Source organism: Peromyscus californicus, unplaced genomic scaffold, assembly GCF_007827085.1.
Source record: "Peromyscus californicus insignis strain IS unplaced genomic scaffold, ASM782708v3 Scaffold_9__1_contigs__length_137607984, whole genome shotgun sequence".
NCBI lineage: Eukaryota > Metazoa > Chordata > Mammalia > Rodentia > Cricetidae > Peromyscus > Peromyscus californicus.
Window position 1 is genome coordinate 10,797,154 of NW_026294617.1, and position 24,690 is coordinate 10,821,843.

The window sequence follows — 24,690 nt, forward strand, 5'->3', positions numbered from 1 at the left end:
TGCTAGAGAGACTCAAAAGAACATTAGTGGGATGAGCTTCAGCCACTACTATTGTGGCTATTCCTTAGACCACAACAGGAATCTTTCATATTCCACCTCTGTATCATCTATTCTTAAAACTTTTGGTTAGACTATTTGATGGATGGGTGATTTATCTTGTGATGATGGCCCAGATTCTTATCCCCAAGACATCTGATCCCAGACTCTCCATGCCTTTTCATTTATTCCCCTGGTTCATTTAATTCCTCTATCATAAATTTTGGCCAGAGAATTTCAAGAAATAAAAGCCTTGTCTAATGTGTCTTCTGACTTCTGGGATCAAGGTTAATAATTTTGGTTGAGGCAGTTGGTTTGTTATGCAGAATCCAATGTGAACATGCAGTAACTACACTTTCATATTTACTATAATGCTGATGAAAACATGCCAGTCTTAGCCTCAAAGCCTCTAGACCTGCAAGTATAGGAAGCACAAATGTCCCAAGTCAGTGGGAGCGAGAGAGGTAAGATCACGTTTATTTTCACTCATTCCATATTGGACTTGAGGACTCTGTGTATTGAGGACAGACATCCATACTCCAGGGTTAACATAGGCTCCATACTGTGCTATGAAACATAGCCATTTTCCTTGTGCTTCATCTACCAGATGTCTTCTTAATGGGACTCTTCCATCATCTTCCCAGGTCAGCTGAGTAGGGTGGCCTGTGATAATAACCAGTGGATCCCAAGTCTGCATATTCACAGCATATTTCTTTTACTGGACAGGGTCCATTGGTCCTATGTGAGGATCCATGTTGGTGATCAAGCTCAGTACACCCTTGGCTAATGGTACTGGTAGAGGACCTGTAGGTGAGAAAAGCACATCCATATTTAGAATTCACTTTCATTGCACTGAAGGTGAATTGCTGTCCCTTTAAAGGTAGAAGGGGCCAATTGTCAACTCACTCTCCTTGGTAATATATGTACCTGGTGACACACACAGGGCAGAGTATTGATCTCTGCTGCTGGTATATTGACCATCTGACAGTGGCAGTAACTAGATGGCATTCGTTGAGAAGAGTTCAGGTTTCTGTCTCATGCAGATATACTATTTATCTTGTCAGGTGACTCACTCCATTCCTAAGTCTTTTGTGTAAGAACTAGAGCTACCAATGAGCAGAGAGTCTGCCACATCAATAATCACATCTTCCATTCTTTTTGTTGAAGCTCAATGGAAACATAAGCAACAATAAATTATGTATATATAAGGTATCCCGAGTAATGATTGTATATATGAAAACTGATCACAATCTGACTTACTGATACATGTTCAGTTGACAGCATGCCTTTGGCGTGTGTGGTCTTCAGAACATTTACAATTAGTCCATTCTTAGAAAACTTTAAATGTACCATGTACCATTATTAACCATATTCATTGTGATATATATCAGAACTTTGGGACTTAGCCATCTTACAACTGGGTGTTTCTACTCTCTGATCAATATCTCTCTATCTTATCCACCCCAGTCCTGAGCAAATACTGTTCTACTCAGTTTCTGTGATGGGTTTTTTTTGGGGGGGTCTTTTGATTTTGTTTCTTTAAAATGTCTTCAGTGACAAATAATATCTTGGGAGCGACATAATACAAATAAATTTACACTGCCTGGCTTGAATGAACCCACAGATTCTTGTTCCCTAACCGTCTTGTTTCCTTGCTGCTGACTTTCAAATACTTCTTGAGTTTCCAAACAATCAGAGAATTTTGAGATACGTGTTGTCCTTGTTTTTCCACAGTGAAGAGTCACATGGAAACAAGGATGTCTATGTTTGCTGTTTTATGACTTTTGTGTTGCTGTGACAAATGCCAAGCAGGCTGACTTAAAGAAGGAAGGATTTGTTTCCTCTTACAGTTTCAGGGAAGCTTCAGAGCAGACATGGCAAAACTGCCTGTTGGTGACACAAATTTGCAACAAAATTCCTCGCATACTGGCTGGATCTGCAAGCAGAGGTTAGGATCAGAAGCTGGGTGGAACTTTTAACCTTCAAAGGTCCAACCTTAGTGCCAAGCTCTACCAGACAGGTCCCAGTTCCCAGAGGTTGTGCAATCTCCCCACACAGGTCAACCAGCTGAGGGTCTCATGTTCAAACACAAACCTGATGTGGGAACTTTCTGGGGTCATACTATACAACTGCCCAAAGTTCTTCCAGTTAGGAGCATTTCAAAACACTGCTATCTTTCAGAATTACTCATGAGTGATGCTGTCATGCAATCGGCATTATAACTCAGGCCAAGCTATGTATGAATTCAGCCTAATACCTTCCTATTTTCTGTGTAATTGTTTACTCTTACAGTTGATCATGACTATGACCTGACAAAGAGGCGCTTGTACAATAGCATTGGAGTGTGTGGGCAGCTAATCAGTGTCTCAATTAGTATTTAGTGCCATGTGGACCTGCTCATCACAATTCTATAGGTAACTCTTACATTTTAGGATGGTTTACTATTGGGATTCATCCAGATGTATGACGTGTGCCTAGAATGATGTAGTTCATAGTAGGCAGTTGTAGTTATACAGATACTTGATAGCATCAGGTTCTTGATATTGACCATAGTCTCAACTGGGCAACCCAGAAGCTAGTGTCCAAGAGTTCTGTAATTCTCATTTTCAAATGATCCAACTTTGCTTTAGAACCCTAATGACCCATTCTCTGATATTTCCATTAGTGCCTCCCATAGGTCCCTGTAGTTGTGGAGCTTCACAGGTATTCTCACACAGTTACAGTGGTATCTGCTTCTGTGTGGCCTAGTAAGCAGAGAACTTCACTTCTACTTACAGAATATGCTCTCCTCACAATCCAGAGAGCCTATTAGAAACCTGTTGATTCCTTCTCTGTGATGGGAGGTGTGCAATGAAGTGATTCTTACTTCATGTTGAATGGGAAATTCTCACACAGCCAGAACACTACATCCAAGGATTTTGAATGGTACGGACATTTCTTGACTTTTGTTAGATCTGTCTCCAAACCTCAAGAATATGTATGTGTGTGTTACTAAAATTTCCAGCACTCTTATCACTTCTTAGTCACTCAGTCTAACTACAATGTTCTCATCAATATAGGGGCCAGACAATTTCTGAAGAGTGTGAGGGTTGTCAATGTGGTTCAAACCCTTTGTACTGCAATGTGATGGGGAGAGGGAAGTTAACATAGACATGAAGACAAGATTATACACACATATTCTTATCCAATTGAAAAGAATGTGGACTATGCCTGATCTTAACTTTTAGTAAAATTACAAAAGAATGCAATTACCAGATCAAGGACCATACATAATACATATAAGCCTTTATTAATCAGCTCTAACAAAAACACCATCACTGGTTTTACTGTTACATTTGAGGTGATTTCCTGGTTGCATTTATAACAGTATGCAGTCATACTGTATAGTGCTTTCCTTACTTGATTTTCAAACCAGGACTTTGAGCATCCACTTGGAAAAAGCTAAAAAAGGAACATACCAAAATAACTAAAAATCTCCTCAGCTGTGACCCCTACAAGTCAGTGTTTTGCAACAATTGTTCCCACCTTTCTTCTGTTGTTTCACTTTCTGTCTCCAATCACTATCGTCAATTAGAAGTCTGCGGAACATCTCTATCATGCGACCTTGCCTCTGCACAGACACCTCTGAGCTCCTCAGTGATCCTGACTCTTCTGACAGGCATAATTATTGTCTTGAGAAACTGTCTTTTGGACTCCCTACAGAAGTGCCTATGAACCTTCCAGTCTTCCAAAATGTATGCATGATTAGTGTGCCCCTTTCTTTTAGGACCTTAAACAAATTATTTTTCTCTCCTTTCAGAATATCCAGGTGAATCTACTTCATTTTTCTTGGACCATGCTTCTAGGAAATGTCCAAAGGCTATCTTAAAATGTGATAATTCTGTCCTCTAAGGTTCTTTGTTGGATAGATAATTAAATCCTGTGCAATGCTTCTCTTTTATTAATTGTTTCCTTTCAACTTTGTAGTCCAGCCTCTCTGATTCAGCAAACTCAGGATCCAAGTCTTGTGTACATGATTTTGGTGTCTATTGGTTCAGAATTAGAGGCCCCACCATTACTTTGGAATGTAGACCACTTTCTTCCTTAGCAGATTCTTGCCCTTCCAAGACTGGGTTGTGTGGAGACTTAATTCAGTTACTGGCTTGGAAGATATTATTTAGACAGTGAGGAAGGATGTTTCTTTACTTCCACATCACATTCAGACAAAGAGTGATGTTGACTTTGAACAGGGGAAAAGTTAGCTGTAAAGATCCAGAGCTCAGGAAATGATAGGGAGATTCATGGTGTTTCGATGCATCGGATCTGCTCTTCTCAGGCCAAGCAGAAGCCCTGGTGTAGCACAGCTGCCATGGTGACACTTGCTTTTAAAGGTTTGAGTCTCATGTCAGCTTCAGGGATTGGGCCATAACTCCCTCTGGCCTCAGGCTATAGAAGCTCTGAGTCTTTTATAGTTGTCAAAGTGGCTAACTTATTTTTCACACTTACCCTTCAAATGGTAAATAATTATAAAAAGCCTTTCTTCCTTTTAAACCATCTAATGCCTAACCTTTGACCATAAATTTTGATAATATTTGTGTTTGTTTGTTTTATAGAATGTCTCAGTAGATAAATCCAGCTGCTTTTTAACTTACTATATAGTCCAAGGCCATATTTAAAGTTTGATCCTCTTGTCTCAGTCTCCTAAGTGCTAAGGTTGTAGTTGTGTGTATCACACCAAGAAATCAATATGGTAGCCCTAATAGTCTTTCTGCAGTATTTGGCATACACACAATAGTGCTTTCCATCAATACTTGTATTGTTAATCTCATACTCTGTAACAAGTCACCTTCTAATTTTAGCGTCTTTAAAAATGTTAACAAACATCTGTTATCTCCCATAACTTCCTGAGTTTCTGCCTCAGCATGTCAGTGGCTGGTCATGTGTCCTCCAGAACTGCACTCTTACGAAGTTTGACCAATGAAGAAATATTTCAAAAGTTTGCTGTATGTTGAGTTAGAATGCACAATCTTGTTTTAAGATCTGCTTAACCACCCTCTTGATATGGTAGAAGGCTTCTGGAAGACAAAGTAACCAAAAATTCCAAGGTGGGAATTTCAGTGTGTCAATAATATAGCCTCAGAAGTAACTCGGTGTTCTTTGACAGTGTTTTGTTAAGTATTTAGAGCACTGACTCAGCTTGGGAAGGAATTACTGGAAGGCATATATGCCAGGAAGAAGGCTTACTGTCTGTTTCAGTGACACCTGCTTCAGCACAGCATTTGAGTTTTTACTACCAATGAAATGTCCACAGCTATAGTACTGCTGCAAGTCATGACTGTACATTCTTCTGAAGCAACCTGAATGGGGTCTTTATTAACAACTGATGGTTAACAAGCTGACTCGAAAATTGTATTTTGAGTCTGTATGCTTGGACCAGTCCTGGTGCTGGGAGGTAGTCACAAAATTGACACTAAGTAGATTAGCGACACAGGAAGAAAAATCAAACAGGACAACTGAGCTTCTATGTCATTTCATCAGTGATATCGACTGATTCAAGAGGAAGCATCTTTTAAGATGTGCTAAATTAAGGCAAGGGAGCAGGACACTTGTAGTACACCATCGAGCAGTAATTAAGTAGACAGATACATGGAATTCCATCTATCTATCATCTATTTACCACTTATCTATTTGTCATCTATCTATCATCTATCAATCTATTTATCATCTATCTATCTATCTATCTATCTATCTATCTCTATCGATTGATCGATCGATCTATCATCTCTCTTTCTTTCATCTATCATCTATCTATTGATCTATTTATCATCTATCTATCTATTATCTATTTATCTATCTATCTGTCTTTCATCTATCACCTATATGTTTATCATCGTCCTATCTACTTTTCTACCAAATATCTATCATCTAACTAGCTCTTATTGGTGGACTGATGGATTTATGAATCCATTCATCTAACCATTTCCAGAATTTCTGTAACTTTCAGCACCTCTTTTTATTCTTTCCCAAGCTGTAACTTAACCTTGTCCTAGCACCTTTGTGATCTGAACTGCAGCTACCTCTCCAAATGCCTCTGTACACACAGATGTCACCTAAGGAGATAACCCACATCTTCCCATACCATCTTCAGACCTTTTATCTTCTGTTACTGCTGTATCTTATCAGGATATAACTCTCCTTATCAGGATATCACAATAGACATATATTAAGTTGCTCTATTTTTATCTTCTATAGTGCACTATACTTTATGTACTGCCATTTTTTTCTAATTCTAAAATTTATCCCCAGTGCCTAGAACTGTGCCTGATATACAGAATAGACACAGAAAGTATTTGTGAAATAAATTGGTAAATTTATTATCTATAGATTCATAGTATTAGCAGACATTGCACTGATAGTCTTTGTTAAAGATGTTTGTGGGTTCTGATTTAATAATAAGCAAGAAGCCACAGAACACTTTACATCTTCTCTGAGTTAAATTTAGCTTTAATATTAAGACAAGGCAAGCATTATGTTTCCTAAGTGGCCTATTTCCTTCTGCATTGACATCCACTTTGGAATACCTATTGTGCTGTGAACTTTGCTCTTGTGGAAGCCATTCTTTGGCAGTACATCAACATAGAATCCCTTACAGATAAACAAAAGGACTAAAAGGGATATGGATAACTGCATTTCTTTTCAACACTTGGCAACAAGATTCCTATGACTTATCTGACCTCAAGATTCTCAGTACATGTGTTCTCCCCCCACTCAATGAAGCCAGTGGCTTGTACATGTTGCTTGGCAAACACCATACCACTCTATCATGAAGCTGTTACCCGCAGACCCAGCTTGTTCTCTCCATGACCACTCTGACAGTCAGCCTTGTCTTGGCTGTTCACTTTGAATAGTGAATGCCAGAGGAAATGGAGATAGGCAAAGTTACTAAAAATCACTTACTCTTTGTCACTATCATCTGTGTGATCCTTTGGTGTATGATACATGGTCAATCCCGCTGTTTGGAAATTTTAGGTTGTTCCTGTAGAGGCAAATTCAGTGTTGTGACCTCAGTGTCTGCCTCAACTACCATCCAAAGTCACAAGCTATCATCATTCTTTAACATCTAAGGGATACCCTAGGGAATCGATTAACAAAGAAAATACTAGTATTTGCTAGGTTAAGTTCAGAAAGAGTTAAGAGTTTTCAGAACTTGCTATTTTCAATTTTTCCATATTTCTGTGCTTGACCAGTTAAACTGTGTTACTAGATGGTAATCTCCATGAGGGATAGATTCACTTCTGTTTTTTCACTTTTTTTCCTGAAACATCTAGAACTTTTCCTGGGTGTGTTGAACCCTTGATATATGCCTTTTTCTATATGTGAGCCAGAATCTTTTCTGCTTCCTAAGTGCTGGGACCACAAGTGTGAGCATCATGTTTCTTAAAAGAATTAAAATGTCTGTGTCTCCTGCTCATGCAGACTTGGCTTCCCTTACAACTATCTAGTTAGAATGTTGTTGGTTTTCCTTTCTACAGAGAAATAATATAAAAAATGTATTCCTGATTTCAGAGGCTGTCAGAAGGTATCTTACTGAACTGAGGAGAAACCTCAGTCAGTAAAAAACTCATCTGGCAAGCATGAGGACCCCAGTTTGATTCTCAGAACCCATGTGAAAGTGCTGGGCACCGTGGCCCACTTATAACCCCTTTGCTGTGAAAGTGGAGGCACGCAGACAGGTCAGGGCGCCTTTCTGCAGCCAGTTTAGCCTACTTTACAAGCCTCAGGCCAGTAAGAAACTCTCCCTCTCAAAAACTTGGTGTATAGTGCCTGATGCCTGAGGAACAACACATGATATTGTCCTCTGCCCTCTCCCACCCATACATACACACACACACACACACACACACACACACACACACACACACACACAAATCTTACTTTCCTCAACTGTGATTTGAGATTTCAAGAAACATGAGGTTTTCATCATTTCTGAATCTCTAGGGGAATCTGATTTCGTGTCTTCAGTATGCCTGGTATTTGACTTTTTTTTTCTCTCTACAAATGTTTGTGGAGATATATTTTATATCCAGGATTAATTTACTTAATTAAACTTTGCAGTAAAATTTTCCCATTAGTCTCCCAATTCTGTTGAAATGATTGACACTGGACTGGTAAACTCACCTACTGAATGTTACAAGGCAGTGAAGGGGGTTCTGGGATTAGTCAGTCAACAGAGGTGACCTCTGCAGGAAATCCGGCTGAGCCTGGAGAGTAAAGGATGAATTGGGGTTCTCCAGCAGAGCAAAGTGTCCTTGGTAAAGTTCAAAGGTTCCAAGTACATGAAAAGCTTGGTATAGTTTTGTTTTGAAAGTCAACTGTGAGGCAACAACTCTGATAACAACAAACAACAGAGGATATTTCAAAGCTAGAGACTGGCAAGATCCAAACTACATGGATCTGAGTTTAAACTTGGACATAACTAAGTACCCCCTAAATAAAGGAGAAGAGAGGATCAGAACTGACTGGAAAAGTTGCATAAGCTTGCTGGCTTCAATGAGAAGGACCAGGGATAGTTTAGGAGCCTATTGAAATTCTTCTTGTGAGCAGCCACGGTGAGCTGGGGCTACTGTGGTATCTGTTGAGAGAAGGAAGTCTGAACAACATGGGGTCTAAGAGATGGAATTCCAGAACTTGCTGAAGAGTTGACTTTGGAATATAAAGGGGAGGATGCAGTCAGGAATCACTTCTGCATTTGGGTTAATGCAATTGGGACCAATGGAGGACACACACAGCAAGGCAGAAAGCACACAGCTGGCCGAGATGTGGCAGAGGCAGTCACTTGCTTGGTGCGATCACAGAACTATGAGTATTCCCATCTGCTTAGTGAAATCTTTAGGATTTGAATCGAAAGGAGACTATAGATCGTCTTCCCAGGCCATGTCTTCACAAAAAGTGCAGAAGCATGGAGATTCAGTCCCAGTCTGTTTCTGGAAGGAAGTTGCTAGCTCTTACCCTGTAGAGCTCCTTATGGACATCTCCCTATTCTCCTAACATAATCTGCTTCCTATCCCATGACTGGCTGAAAGTTCTCAGAATATTGATATTTATTAGAACTAACACTGAGCTCAGAAAATGAGAGCAAACATATCATTGGAGGAAATTCTGGGAAAATCTGCAGTACATGATTGAGAAATAGCCAAGAAATGCTGTTGGGTCTTGGAACGCTAAGGAAATAGTTGGATAACAACAGAACTGCTGCTATGCAGGGCAGAGCTGCATGCAATGTGAAAATATTGGGGCACAGACAACTGAAATTCTAAGGAGTAATGCCTTCTTTAAAGATGTGTAGGTAGCAGATGTCATGATAAGGAGGGAGAAAAGAGGCCCCTTTCCTGGGAAGAAAGGGAGGGGAGAGTAGATACAGGGCAGTACTTTGCTTTACATTGTGTCCACTAAGTACAGTTGAGTTCCGCACATATTTCTTTTGTCTTTCTTAAATACAGACTATATTAGATTCTACACTAGACAAAAGCTGATGAACAATGCTCACTCTACTACATTCTTTGATCACAGAATAGAGCATTTCTCCCAGTTTCTTCCTCTTCAAAATTAGTTCTGAGTGAGGCTGTGCTCAGTGGACCCACCTAATGTCTGCCTCAGATACTCGCACAAAGACAATTTTCACTTGAGTGATCTGATGAATACAGTTTTCTGATATACATTGAACAGAACTTTGTGAAATTATGTGTCATTGGTTTTTCAGAACCATGCTGGATAATCCTATCTACTGTATCTCTAGCCATTAAATAGTCTTGTCTTATCCACACAATATTATATTAAATATTGCTAGCATTTTTCAGATAACCCATCAGCTCTGCCACACTCATCTGAGTCGTTTAAGGTTTTGTTTTTCTCCTAAAATAAATATCTGTGAATTAAATACCACATTTCACATATGATTTGATGAGCTCAAAGCTCCATAAGGCTACAACTCTGTTATAGCTAAAGCACTTTTCAGAAAGCTCTTGAAATTATGTTTCTATATATTATATATTCTGTAATAAACAGTTTCTTGAAAAATATAGCATGCAACATTTTTCTTTGAAATAAAGTATTATCACTCAGTGAAGTGAAAACATACAGTAATATGAGTAATGATACTAAATTACCTCTAGCTACTTGTACCTTAGTTTTTATGTGTTTCTAATAGCTTAGCTAGAAGATATTAGTTCTATATTAAATGTTAAGTCTTAGAATTTTGAGAGCAGTGTAGGATGGCAGAGCTGGAAAGTGCAGCAGTATGGAGGTGGAGTGAGAACTGCATTTCTGAGTCAATGAGAAGACTGGGTGGGTTGTCTAGGTTGTGGGGAGATTAGTATCAGCAAGAACAGTAAATGCAAGATGAACAGCTCTGGAAAATGATTAGTTTGTAGGTGCCTCTCTGTGCTGAGAGGACATCTGCCAGGGATGCTTGGACACTGTCTAGGATTACTATAGGGTGTGGAGAGTACAGAACGTGCCATTGCTGCTCATCTGGTCATAGGGGACTACAATGACCAGTGAAGATAAGAACGTGACAAAAACATTAAAACTCCCAGTGATGAGTCATAGTCTTCTGGCCAAGAACTGCCCTAGTACCTTCATATACCCGATGAGGGGAGAGGTTAGTACCTGATGTCCATGCTTCTTAAACAGGAGCACTAATGATTTATTATGACATTTCATTTTCTTCTTTCTTTGTGTGGGAAATGGAGAAGCAGAACTGAAAAGTTTTTTAAAACAGTTCTAGATGATTCCAGCAGAAAAGCCTGACATGCACACCCCTTTCTACAGATCTCCATTTCCAGCCATGCTGAGCCCTGCCAGTTCCCAGCAGATCCGGCCTGACCTGGCAATCAGTGCATGTGGTAAGTGATCGTGAGCCATGCTTTGTACAGAAAAGCATTAGCTTTGGCAGATGGTAAAAGTCAGTTCTGCCAGGATAAGAGTCTGCCCAGCTGTACTAGCATAAAGGCATTCATCATTTTCTCACTGTGTCTCTGGGGCCCTCTCTAGGGAGAGAAGCTCTAAGCCAAAAGAAGAAAAGAATGTAAGGTACCTTGTACCTTTGCTGGTTGTCTTAGAGATAGTCTCAAAGGCTGCAGGTTTGGGTTAGCTTTCACAAAATCACAATGCCTAATCTCATTAGGGTTATCAACACTGTTATGCATTATAAACCCTCCAATCAAGGCAGTGGGAACCAGGATTTCTATTTAGTACGAAGAGAAATGGTGGAAGTGAGCGATTGATATTAACACAATGATGGGAAAAAGTGTCCAGAGGTGCTGCTCACATATCTCATTTTACAGCATCTTAAAAATTCAATAGAAAAGACTCTACTAACAATACCACTCCACACTGCTCATTATTGTTCTCAGGCATTCCTGAAGTTCTAAATGCAAACTTCACAATAAAAATGCTCTATAAATACAGACCAGCGGTGCACACAACTGTTTTTCTCCTTTAAAAAACAAAAGCATACAGTGTTAGTCATGGGTCATATAATATCACTTAAACAATTTCTTTGAAATGTACATATTCATGTTTAAAAGATTAAGCCTAAGTAAATGAAGTATTATTTGGCATTAGAAAATGTTAGCAGTTAAGTGAGAAAAGGATGTGAATAATACTCATTGAATAACCACTGCCTGTGTGATATGCGATCTTTACGACCGCTATGTTTTGCTCAACATGTGTTCTGTCTTATTTGTAAAAGCATTTTGGGGGAAACACTATTTTCTTCCAAAGATCACATAAAGTTCTAAATTTTCTGATACATATTTGCCTGTTATTTTTTATTTTATCACTGGCAATTTTGGCATAAGTACATTTAGAAATGACTTTAAATGGTAGGAAGTCACTACCATATCCTCTCCCCACTGCTGACCATGCCAAATGAACAGACAGATAAAACTCAAACACACAAAATATGGGCAGCCAGGCCTTGAAGAAAGATTTAAAACTAGTTTAGAAAAAAATTTTTCCTTTCTGTTTCACTTATATGGGAATGAGAACCAATCCATAATATTAAAAAAAAAGACTTTCCACATTGTTTCCCTAAGACTATTACACTATATCATTATTCTGCTATAGAAAGACATAACAAATGAATAGATTTTTGCTTAATGATTCGATGCTAAAATACTTTATCATTACCCTTTTAGTTTAAGAGTGTGAATTTTAAATGATTCAAATGTTAGTGATGGAATTGGAGGAGAAAGGATGTTGTTACGTGGGCTGCAGAGGTGGCTTTGCGGGTAAACGTGCTTGCTGCTCTTCCAGAGGACCCGAGTTCGGTTCCCAGCTCACAGTTACCTGTAGATCCAGCTTCAGGGCACCTTCTGCCTGTCAAGGTTCCTGAGCATCCACACATACATTGCATACACATGCGCAGGCAGACACATGTACACATAAATAAAAAATTTAAAAAGAACATTGTTAGTGTTATTTTTAAAACTGTTTGTGAAAAGTTTGACTATTTTAAAAAATTATGCTTCGATAAAATTTGTTTTCAAGATGTTACACAGAATTCCTTAAAACTTGTTGAGACATAAAAATTGAAACTCAGTTAAAGGGCAGCCTGATCTATAGAGTGAGTTCCAGGATATCCAGGACCACACAATGAAACATTGTCTAGAAAACCCGAAACAAACAACAGACAGACAAAAAATTGAAACTCAAACTAAAATATTGATAGTGGCAAGTTAAAATGCAATTTATATATTCTATTTTTATAAGGCTGCAAAATGTTTTATCTTATTACATGTTATTTTTCATTATTATGAAAACTGGTGCAGTATTATTAATTTGTAGTGAGGCAATCATGGCTGAACCATAAAGGATAGATTTTTTAAAGTGGGTTTTTTATACAGAATCTGCAAAGACATGAGCTTACATTTTCTTTCAATTCTTCAAGATGATTATTGAATTGACTCTCTTAGACAATAACGCTGCATTCTTTCAGATCTGCTCGCACTTAACAATATTCACCAGAGAAAGAAAGAACAATTAGACAAGAAAGATTTAACTTTTCAAGTATAGTTAAATGGTCGAATGCTTGGAACAGAAACAAATTATAAAAATGTGTCTTCATTGAGACAGTTTCTGCCCAACAGCCAAGGCTTTATATTTGATGTTGACTCTTTTATAAACCTTAGTTTACTTTTAAAAACTCTCCTTTTTAATGTAAGAAAGCTGATGGAGAAAGGACTTAACTTATGAGTTTTCCCACTAGACACTGTAAAATTCCATCATACACCTTACAGTTTAGGAACGCACAGTTGAAACTCACAGCTAAACATTGCTGGACTTTGTTTTGAAAAGCAGTCTGTGTCTATAGGGTGCAAACCACCTGTATGTGAATTCAAGTCCAACAGAGAAACCTCTATTCCTAGAGGCTTCATTTGGTTGGAACAGTACAAATGTCAAAATTTCAGGGGGACATAGAGCACATCAAGGGAAGCAAAAGCAAGAAAGGGTGGGAAAAGCAACTCAGAAGAGGAAAGAAGCCAGCTGAAGCCTGTCGTCCACACGAGTGGTGCCTCCTTCCCAGTCCTGAAAAAACATCTGCAGAGGAGAGTCTGTGGAGAAATCTTAATGGAAATAGTCCATAGTTGATTAAATTATTTATTTTGTCTTGGATGGTTAGTGACTTTTTAACACCCCTTTTCTCTGCTGAATAAACAAAGAATATCTTGCTATAAATTCAATAAAGATTATCTTCATAAGTAAAATGATGAGCCGTTTTGAAAGTGATACTGTAATAACACTTATCTGTTTGAAGAGTAGAGTTGACAAACATTTTGGAGAGCTGATTCACCTTATTGCTTAGAAACAATCTGAAGACTTTTGTTTGCATTCTATATATAATTTCTACAAGACATTTTCTATTCCTTACTGTTTCCATTTTACAGTGGTTTATTTTAATAAACCCCTAATGGAACCCGGGAATGTCGTATCTGTGGTATCAAGTTTTCCTTGATTGTGTAAAGTTCTGGTTCTTAACATAATTCCCAACACACACACACACACACACACACACACACACGCACACGCACACGCACACGCACACGCACACGCACACGCACACGCACACGCACACGCACACACACACACACACACACACACACACACACACACACACACACTCGGAGCGGGGACACACCAAAACAACAACAAAACCCCAATCAACTAAGAACCTTCACTGAACAATAGGATCCTTAATGAACAACTTTGTAAAGTTGTGGCATTTGTGGACAAATCTATTTATGCAGCTATGTGGGGCATAATATGCTCCCCCCCCCCCCAGGACAATGGTTTAAAATCAATGCTTCAAACCGCAGGGGCAAAGGAGTCCTCAACTAGGGAGTTCTACATAATTCATGGATGTGCTTGGAAATAGCATTTCCACACTGAAGTCAGAAGCAGCTGCTGAGAAAAATGGCTTTTCAAATGGAGTCAACGCAACAACAATCCTTTTGTTGCAAGTCCATTCTGACCATTGTGCAGAATGACAATGCAACATTTGTATATGTATGTTAGTTTGGGAGGGAAAATTGGGAAGACTTAATGCATGTACCACTATAAATATAGAGACACTTTCTAGAATCTTAGGCAGAGATTCCCTAATCCACAAAGAAGGATGACATAAAAACAGATTATCGCCTCGCCCCTGCCCCATTTTAATTTCACAAAAGGCATTTATCTAGATGTATTATCAGGAAAATAGTTCTTAAGGATTCTTGGGAATAAATATGAACCTCAATAGAGTCCAGGAAGGTTGCTCGGCATCCTTGAATTGAACCATGATGCAGAAGTGAGTTATTTGTTGCTCAAAGGTCTATGCTAGAAATGTGAAATTGAAAATGGAAGTCATAAAAGCCCTGCTAGTAAAACACTCAAATGAAAGAAGTTGTTCTCAAATCACTTTGGAAAACAATAACTGAATAAATAATTACATTCATTTGATTTCACACTGGCACCTTGTCATGGCAAGAATGGCCCACTCACTCCCCGGGCCATGGTGAAATTACATGAAGACACTGCTCACATTTACATTAACACTGGATTTAGGCATAAAACAACAACAACAACAAAACCCAACAAAACAAAAATAAATTTCCTTTCTATTTACAAAAAATAATAACACTAAACTAAATGTTTTTAAAATAATTTAATAATATCTTAGGTTAAGTAATTTTTTTTGAGACAGGGTTTCTTTAACTTTCTATTATTTTCTATTATTTTTAGAAGTAAAAACATGGAACACTTCACGAATTTGAATGTTATCCTTGTGCAGGGAGACAGGTTTTCTCTGTGCATGATCTTGGAACTCCCTCTGTAGACCAGACTGGCCTTGAATTAAGATCCACCCTAAGCCCCCACCCCCACCCTACAGTGCTGGGATTAAAGGCATGCGCCACCACAGCTAGGTTTAAGTAATATATTCTTAAAAGTACCTTTATACTAAACTTTTAAGGTTATTCAAATTAACTTATTTTGATCCATAGTGAATTAATTCTGCAGTAAGTTAGAAAAATAACTGTTTTTAAACATTAAGAAAAATTAGCTTCCTATTTCACAAAGCTCTGTGAAAATTTCCAAATTTGCAAATCAATCTTCCTATTCAAATATAAAGCTAGAAAAAGTACGTGCTAAAGATATTTTTAGATGTTGAAAAACCTAAAATATTTTATATTATTGAATGATAATGCAGACTAGGTAGCAAGTATTTCTAATCAGGATTAAGACAAGCTTCTTTTATTTAATCAACAGTACATTTTAAAATGTACATACAGTGATGATAGATAAATCAGAAATGAATCATAATTATTATCTTAGTAACAAAGTTCCTTAAATGAAAACTCTTAACCTATATTTTTATTAATATCCACTGTAGACCTTGAAATTTTGTAGAATGGCATTTTCTGTAACAATCCCTTAATTCTTCATTTCTGTGACTTCTAGCTGAATTTTATTAATAAAAATTCATTTACTTGTATGTCTAGTGGATATTATGTTTTGTCCTATACTCTGGATGAACACAATAAAACAAAATCCCCTCTCCCATTAAGTGCATCATCTTTCTCTTAGGTCAAGATTTTTATGGTTTGAATGATTTTCTGTCAGCATATGGGTTGGAGAGAGAACAATTTTTACCAGTGAATTTTATTAAATCAATTTTCTTCCATGCTCTCCCAAACAAAAAGATTTAAGCTTGCCATGATCAGTCCATCAAAAAGCTTTTCAAAACAGATGTGTGTGTGTATATGTCTGTGTGGGTATGTGCCTCTGAGTGCAGGTGCCTAAGAGGCCAGAAGGGGGCATCAAATTCCCTGAAGTTGAAGTTGCAGACTGAGCTGCCTAGAGTGCATGCTGGGAACTGAACTCAAGTTCTCTACAAGAGCAGCAGAGTTCTGACCCATAGAGCTGCCTCTCATGCCCAGGGACCTTCTCATTTTTAATTTAAATTTTTATTTTCTTTAGGGAATGAATACTGGACAGACTTACATGAATACTTGACTTCTTAATTCACACTGAGAGTTAATTCCCAACACTACCTTCCTCTAACATGTATCTATGTGCATACAAAAATTGCAAATTAGTAGTATTCAAGTGAAAAATTTTAAAATATCCTTTTAAAATTGTGATTTTTCTTCTTCCTTTTTTCCTATAATTATCAAAGGTATTGTTTTCTGTTTTTGTTGTTGTTTAATTTGGTATTACTACACTACTCTAAAAGAACCTCTGTGTGGTTGATTCAAATTAAGTCTTCCATACATAAAGTTATCATTTTAAGCCATGCCAAACCATGCCTTTCAATGAGTTGCGGTTCTTGGGTAAAAGCCACCATATACTGCGCTGAGTGTACGTGAGCTGCAGGGATGTGGTCTGATCTCGTCTTGTCTGAGCATGTTAGCTTTTTATTCTGACAGTGGCCTTCACTCACTCTGCATAGATAAATTTATTTACGTTTGAGAGTCCCTTACTCTCCATCCTGTCCACTGAGTATAGGCTTCTGATGACATTCTTAGAAGCTGTCTTCAGTTACTGAGAAACTGTGACAAGAAAGAGAAGTTCTTTCAAGTTTCTTCTTCACTTACTGTCACCCCCTGGAAACAATGAGGCTGCTTTCTCCTGTGAGGCCTCATTCAAGGCTCCACGACAGGATGGGCTGTGATCAGCTGGAGGTGCCCATCATTGGGCACAGAAACAGAAAGTTTGGCATCTCAGGTAGATGCAAAATTCGATGAGTGGCCTGCTATGATTTGCCAAAATCAGAAAATGCTTTCGGGTTTTTTGTATGCCAATTTTAACTATCTTTGGTTTAACTCTAGAAAAATAAACATATAAAATTTTATCTTAATGGTTTTGAAAGCCAGAGATCGGCAAAGGAACAGACCCTATCTCGGGCAGGTATCAACTTTCTTTTGCCAAAAACACAGAAAACATGAAGACTGTTGATTTTGTTCTGCATCTTGGAAACACTGGTTGATAACTGGCAGCATCTTAAGCCTGAGCTCAGCTCTCTGTCATGAGCAGTGTTCTAACTTTGGGTTTTAAGTTACTATTGACAAGAGAGCAAGGGCATACTGAATTAAGTCACTACATTCAATAGCGAGCAGTCCCCTGTTGGTTGTGGAGCATTTTGATGAAGTCTGTGTGTTTTCCAGTGTCTGCTTACAGTGGACTCAGTGACAGTGAAGCGGACTTTGTTGTTTATTGGTTTTGCCCCTTTGCACCCTTCAGCTTAGGCACTTTTTTCGTAAGATTCTCACGGAGAGATGTTGTCCTCTTCATTTCCACGACTTTTGACCCATGCTAGGACCTAAGGAATCATCCAAATGATCCATAACCTTTAATGTTAGGAATATTTTCCACTCCAGGGAAAGGTGACAACTACTTCTTAGTGCTTCTCAGTGAAGACAAGACAGCAGTTAAACTCAGTCAGACCTACAGTAGAACTGCTGCCTTGTCTTCACTGAGAAGCACTGGTGAGAACATCGCCTTTGGGAAGGAGCCTGCCACTGAATTATATCCACACAGCTAAGCGGAGATGGGCAGTGACTTCACAAGACCTTTCATGTGCACATAGTTCACCGTTTCTCATCAATAGCACATGTTCAGATGCATTGGCCCACAAATGTGTTTGATTATTGGCCCAGCAATTTCACTCATACCAAATAAAGTAGTTTAACTTTATTATTTACATGATTCTTAAAGTATGCAGGCCATTGACCACACAAATAAACATGTGCCTTTGGATCTGTATAAAGCCTAATGTTTATGAACAGGGATCTTTGTGTTTTTAACAATATCTGGCACATAGAAAGAAAACTCTTTGTTAAAACATGGAGCCAGGGTAATTGTGTGCTTTGTGATCTGTGATGGGCAGGGACTCCAACTTCTACTCTTCAGGCAGAAGAGTAAAAATATCTGTTGCTGAAGTTTGACATTTTCTTTGAATGATTAGGTCAGTTATTATATCTACACCTCACAGTTCTTAGAATCCCAGATTCCCTGTTACAAAGCAATGTGGTTCTGATTACATTGCTGAAATCTAGGCATAATCCTGTGCTCTATAAGTACATCTACCTCTCATTTCCCTTTTTAATAAGCAGTGTTACCCCCTACCCATCTCATTTACCTGCAGTGGCAGGGAAGATTGACAGTCCTGTGAGTTTTGGTGAAGAAAAGAGATCATTCCTTCAAGTACAGTGTTCTGAAGTTGGGAAAAATCAGGGTGTGTAGAAATGAAGAAAGAGCTTTTCTAATGCAGGTCTGTGACTCCTCTGTTTCAGGCTTTAAATTTGTCACCAGCAAGTTTAGTTTGAAAGACAATATAATGAACACTATAGAAGAGAACTTGACACAACACAGTTTCCGTCCTGCCTGATATCATGGGCTGACTCTGATCCCTAAACTGTCTTTCCCCAGCCTACTTCCAACACAGCTTCCAACACCTTTCTCCCACTCCAGCGTTCTCCCCTGATTGTAGGTGACTGTAGATGAATAGAGTTTATTCTATTTCTGGTTCTAGCTCCTTCTGGAATCCCCGAAAGCTTCTCACTACATTCTAATCAGCTCCTTTTTGTGACATTAAAAGCCTGACATGATCTAGGCTGTGCCATTTTGAATCAGGTCAATCCTCACTACTCCTCCTGTCTCGTATTGCATTCTATCCAGAATGGCTTCTTCCTGGAACAGTCTGAAAAAACTTGAGTTGGCTTTTTATCTGTTCCTGAAATACATGTTTCATGTCTCATTAGCTACTTCTCACTTGACTGTTGAGTCCTAGCTGGCCCATTGTGTCATCTCAGAAAATCCTTCCTGGTACTTAAAGAAATCCTTCAGAATTTTCTACTACTCTATTTCATTTTTGTTCTTCATGGCGTTTATGATTCCTGGCATTGCCCAGTTCCTTCATCAGCTTATTTTTATATTTTTTTATTTCTATACAAAAGTATGTTCTTCCCAAGAATTTTGTGAGCCATGATTTGTATGGCATAGCCCACCCATCAGGCAGATTAGAAACCAAACCATTAAGTTTAAGTTTTTCTAGTGACCAGAAAAGGCCTGTGAATTTTTCCAGAGTTTCCATTCACAACTAATTCAGGGTCTGTCATCTTCATTCATTTATATTCATAAATGCCTTAATTACTGCCAGAGGCCTGAATTTATTTAATTTATCTTATAGCCTAGAGAGAGAACCTGAAACGTGTTAGATATTTAATCAGTGCTGACAAAAATAATGGTTGTTTGATATTTTATATTCAATACATTGAAAGTCTTATGATTATATAACTAGTAACTCTTCTAAAAGAAAAAAAAACAGGTTTCTTAAGGGATTAAGAGAAGAGTTAGCAAAGACTCTTATTTCAATGTAGCAAGCATGTAAGCTTTGTGTTTGAATATGAGGGGCGTTCAACAAAGAGATTGAAACAATCCTGGGTGTTTTTCCAGAAGCCTCTTCCAAAGAATAGATTTAAGGACATGTTCATAAACTTCCTTTGCAAGGCAGAGTTAACTTTAGGTGACGGTGCAAAGGAAGGAAGATGTCACATTTCCAGCTCTCATCCCACCCACACCTTCCCCCTCCTCTTCTGCACCTTTACCTTCCTGCCTATTGGATGTTTGCATGCGTGTGCTCCTTTTAGTTTCTCTTAGCCTGCCCTCCCTTCCTCCCTCCTTCCCTCCCTCCCTCCCTCCCTCCCTCCCTCCTTCCCTCCTACTCTCTTTCTCTCTTCCTCCCTCCCTCCCTCCCTCCCTCCCTCCCTGTCTTCCCTTCCTTCCTTCCTTTCTTTCTTCTAACTAATTTATTTGTTAATAATGTCATATATGTATGTAATAATTCTGGCCACATTCCCCTCTCCCATTCCTCTCTCACTCTTCTCTTCCCATTAACTCTCCATCTTATTTTCATGTCTTTTTGTTTTTCTTTGTGATGTAGTAGAATTAACTACGGCAGCCAGTGTGGGCGTTGGTGTGGAGCTGTCCACAGGAACATGTGTAACTCATCAGTCGGTACATCACTGAAGACAATGACTTCCTCTGCCCCAGCAGTCCTCCACTTCCAATAGTTTCCCTGGGTGTGTATGTGTGGAGATGTGTGTGTGCCTGCACGCAGGTTCATGTATGGGCAATAGGACAAACTGATATCTTTCCTCACATTTTTAGGAAAGCAAGGCAAACTCTTACCTGGAGATTGACAAGGAGGTGAGACTGATTGGCCATTAAACTCCAGGGATTCACCTGTCTCTGCTTTCCTATAAGTGGGTTTACTGGCTTTTCTTCTGGGGTGGATTCTGGACATCAAACTCGGGTTCTCAGGCTCGCAAATTAAGACCTTAACTGATGAAGCCCTTTCTGGTCCTTCCTTTCAGAGTTTCTGGGAGTTCAAATTTAATTCTATTTTTTCTCATATTGCGTAAAAGTACAAAAAAACTGTGTGCAGATCAAAAACTGTGAAATTCAGGAAACAGAAAGGACAGATGGGCAGAGATTGTGTTAAGAACCAGGAGATCCTCAGAAGTTCCGAAAAGTTTTTTTTCCTGAATCTCGCTCTGTAGACCAGGCTGGCCTCGAACTCACAGAGATCCACCTGCCTCTGCCTCCCGAGTGCTGGGATTAAAGGCGTGCGCCACCACCGCCCGGCCCGAAAAGTTTTTTATCAAGAAGAGCAAAGGCCGTTGTCGGGAGAAGTAATAAAAGAAGTATAATTTCTTTTATAAGCTGGAAGGAGGACTGAAGATGACGACTGCGTTTGCTCAGATGTGACAGCACTGCTGCCCCTCTTTCCTGTCTCCATGGCAGCCTAGAGTCCCACAATGGGAATACTTGAAGGCTATGGCTACCAAACAACATTTAATTGGCAACTTAAGACTACATTTTCAGTTGTGATGGATAAAACAGTGGCGTTTATTTCCTTGCCTGGTCTCACGTCTTCATGACACCATTGCTTTTTCCTGAGACAGAACCCCAGCTTGTTCACTTCATCTGGGGGAAGCAGAGGAGAAGGCTCCAAACTGGCCTACTGGTTTACCCTGGAGCCCACCATCACAGTCTGATTCTCATTCCCTAAAATTTTAAGCAGGAAGAAAATAATGTTTTTTTTTCTGTCTAGGAGGGTTCCCCAATATAAGGAAATGAACCTCAATTTTTATTTATTTATTTATTTATTTATTTATTTATTTATTTATTTATTTATTTATTTTGGTTTTTCGAGACAGGGTTTCTCTGTGTAGCTTTGCGCCTTTCCTGGAACTCACTTGGTAGCCCAGGTTGGCCTCGAACTCACAGAGATCCGCCTGGCTCTGCCTCCCGAGTGTTGGGATTAAAGGTGTGCACCACCACCGCCCGGCTTCAATTTTTATTAATTGGAGGAAAGTGTCTCTTCTAAGGAAATATGAATTGCTATAAGAGCAATAGAGTTCACTCATGGGATATTTTCCAGCTTCACTGAAGTCATAATAGACAAAGGTTTGTGCTTGCTATGATTAGCTTAATATTATAAATTGGAGGTAATAATATGTATCTTGCAGTGTTGGTTTAAATACAACATATTAGTGGCTTCATAGGAAATAAGTGATAATTCATGATTTAAAAAATTGTAGAGGTAATTCAAACTTGTTCAAAAGTAATAATTGCTCATGTGTTATGTTGAGAAGCATACCTTTTCAAAATATGAAATGATTAGTCCTTCTCTAAATTCTGACTCATGATGAGGGAAGCTCATCCAGACAAAGGCCACATTAAGCAAAGTCCCTTTTGAAATACGTTTCATTATATTAATAACAGGTTAAATATAGAACTGAAAATTCATGGGCATATAGTCAGTTAAAACATCTAGAAAATAATGAAATGGGTTAACTGCTAGGTTACTGGCTTGTTCATCAATATAATGGTAAGGAACAGCTTGTTGCTTTTGAAAAACAAAAGCTTTTACATTTAAAAGTATAAAAATCTGTTTGAATTGATTAAAAAATAGCCTACATGTGTATGATGACTGTAAATATCACCCATAGCTACTCTGGAAAATTCTCAATACACAGTTTTCTTTTGTAATATTAAGAAACTGTAAATTACATGTGCTGTATTTTATTAACATGTTTTTACTGTCACTTGATATGTGGAGATCAAATTTCAACCTTTTCTTGAATTTGCCAAACTAACTTTTAAGATTCTCTGAGGATAGAAATAGATTTTTTATGTTTTTACTGAAATTGAAAGTAACATATTATTTTAAAACCAAAGCAAGCAACGAAACAAAAATCTCAACTTCTATGAAAAAGTGGAAAAGAGCAAACACACACACACACACACACACACACACACACACACACACACACAGAGAGAGAGAGAGAGAGAGAGAGAGAGAGAGAGAGAGAGAGAGAGAGAGAGAGAGAGAAATAATTTTTAAGGTTCATACTCAGGAGTAATTGCTACTTTGAAAATGATATACAGATATTTTCCTATGCAACCAACCACAGGTTCTTCCTCTATGTTGGATCACTTAGGATGTTTTCAAACTTACTATGAATTAAAATGTATCCCACATTTTCAGTGACAGCACATGTATGTTTATAATATTTTCAATGTCTTTCATCAAAGTCCAGCTTCATCCCTATACCTTTATTTTTACTGCCTTTTTTCTTTTAGACATAGTTTTTACTTTTCTAATTCTCTTTTATATTGAATCCTCTAAATTTAGTTTGTCTGATTGTTTCCATAGCATTAATTCCCAGGGAGAAAGTGACTAAGTTAAAGGAAATTCACATTGTAAAGCTTGTTGTCCTACATTCCTTTTCTAACTGTCCTTTGAATGAGTGCTCACACATCTGCTCTGCGTGTTGTGTGCCATCTTTCTGTTAACACAGAGCATCGTGGTTGTTTCCAGTCTGTGCTTATTTACTCACACGAAATTTGCCATTTTAACCTGCCTTTTGCCATTTAGTGTTTAAGCATGACCAACTCTCACATGCATATTGACCATGACTCTGCTTTAGGTGAGCTTGGAATAACTTCATTTTCTTTTTTGACAGTTGTTAGTCTTTTCTTGAACTGACTCACAGCAGCATCTCAAATACTAATGCTGTGGCTAGTCATCTGTGAATTCGTGTTTTTTTAAATTCACATTTAAAATTCATGATGTCCAATATACTTTGTCAAAAATGGCAAAGTTAGTGTGAGCAAAGAGGGCAGAGTATATAGAAATTAGGAAAGGGGTTTAAAAAATATCCCCAGTCTCTTCATATACCACTTTATACAATAGTTAAACTACAAGAGGAAAGAGTAGAATTAGAACTTTAAAATGCTCCTGGTTGCTGACATTCTTAAATACTGGCCATGCTCTAAAAGGTGCCCACATCTCCCATGTGACTGTGTAGTTGCCACATACCTTTCTGTCTTGCGTGTTCCACAGGGGCAGGCCAGTAACTTCTCAAGACGTCCCTGTGAGCTAGGTGAGACTATTTTTCCATTTTCACACTGAACTTGGGTTTCTTGGGAGCTCTAATTCAAGGTTCTTTCCTGGAAATTAACTGATGGTGTCAACATTGCCTTCTTGACTAAATAGCTTTAAAGTGAAAGAATGGAGTCCTGGACTGTCTCTCTAAGTCTATGAACAAGATCAGTCAATCTGGCTTTCAAAGTTTCCTAATAGCAAAAAGTCCACATCAATGTGACTATGAGTCACTGACTGAGCTTTAATTTCTTACTGCTCTCTTGTGGCCATTTAAATGAACTGTCCAAAGGTTTAAAAAAATCCTATAATATTAATAGGACAATTATTTTCCAGGCAGTCATCATTTTGTAATGGAAGAAATTTATTGTCTTGACATTTGCACATCAAAGCCACAAAACAATTTCTTTCTTCTTAGGCATTGTGATGGGGTTGGCAAAATTCAAAAGAAGGCTTGGGGTTCCTCTTTCTTTCTTTCTTTCTTTCTTTCTTTCTTTCTTTCTTTCTTTCTTTCTTTCTTTCTTTCTTTCTTTCTTTCTGCCTCCTTCCCTCCTTCCCTTCCTCCCTTCCTCTCTCTCCCCCATCTTTTTTCTAATATCTTAATTTCTCTTCTCTTTCTCTTTTATAAAGTCAACCACATTGTATTTCTCCATGAAGTCATCAAAAGAGTAAAGATTGAA

The 24,690-nt window shown here is 38.4% G+C and overlaps 1 long non-coding RNA gene across 1 annotated transcript; it reads right to left on the bottom strand.

Annotated features, from left to right (window-relative positions):
- Positions 1-495: 495 nt before the first annotated feature.
- Positions 496-24,152, bottom strand: LOC128105737 (uncharacterized). Its single transcript, XR_008216472.1, has 2 exons — positions 23,948-24,152; positions 496-840 (listed from the first exon to the last, which is right to left on the bottom strand). It is a non-coding gene; the product is annotated as an uncharacterized LOC128105737 (long non-coding RNA).
- Between the last annotated feature and the right edge of the window lie 538 nt (positions 24,153-24,690).